This window comes from Cryptotermes secundus, unplaced genomic scaffold, assembly GCF_002891405.2.
Source record: "Cryptotermes secundus unplaced genomic scaffold, Csec_1.0 scaffold5, whole genome shotgun sequence".
NCBI classification, from domain to species: domain Eukaryota; kingdom Metazoa; phylum Arthropoda; class Insecta; order Blattodea; family Kalotermitidae; genus Cryptotermes; species Cryptotermes secundus.
Genome location: NW_019724742.1, coordinates 687,714 through 688,501, shown reverse-complemented (window position 1 = coordinate 688,501; position 788 = coordinate 687,714).

The window sequence follows — 788 nt, the reverse complement described above, 5'->3', positions numbered from 1 at the left end:
CCAGTGTCCTACCCATAGGCCACCGATGCCACGGAAGTTTTTACCTTAAATCTTCCTCTTATGTTACATCTCGCTATATAATTCCAGAAAAATCTTATTAACTCCATTTGTATTTTATAAAACTTTCGTGGGTTCAGAACCTCGGACCGTTTCCACACTAGGCCAGTGTCTTACCCATAGACCACCAACACCACGTAATGTTGATTTCTTCAATATTCCTCTTATGTTACACCTCGTGCCGTAATTCCTGAAAAAATATCTTTTTAACCCATTTCTGTTTTACAAAATTTTCGTCGGTCTCGAACCTCAGAAGTTCTACTCACTACGCCGGTGTTTTACCAATAAGCCACCAATGCCACGGAAAATTTTAACTTTTAATCTTCCTCTTATGTTACATCTGTTGTTATGATTACAGAAAAATCTTATTAATTCGATTTGTATTTTATAAAAATTTCTTTGGTTCCGAATCTCGAACCTAGGACCTCTTCGTTACAACGCTGGTGTCTTACCTCTAGACCACCAAAACATCTATGCTACAACTTTCTGCGATCCTCCTCATATTCTACGACTTGGTTTATAGCTGCAGAAAAATCATATTTATTTATTCACTATTCAATTTATATTGACAAAAGACACCGCGGTCTCGAACCCCGTACCTTCCCAATACTACGCCAGTGTCTTACCCACGTACCACCAGATCTATACAAATTTGTTACCTTCACCTTCCTCATATAGTACGACTTGCAAGTAGAACCCCGTGTTGGCCGAATGTTATACACTTGGTCATC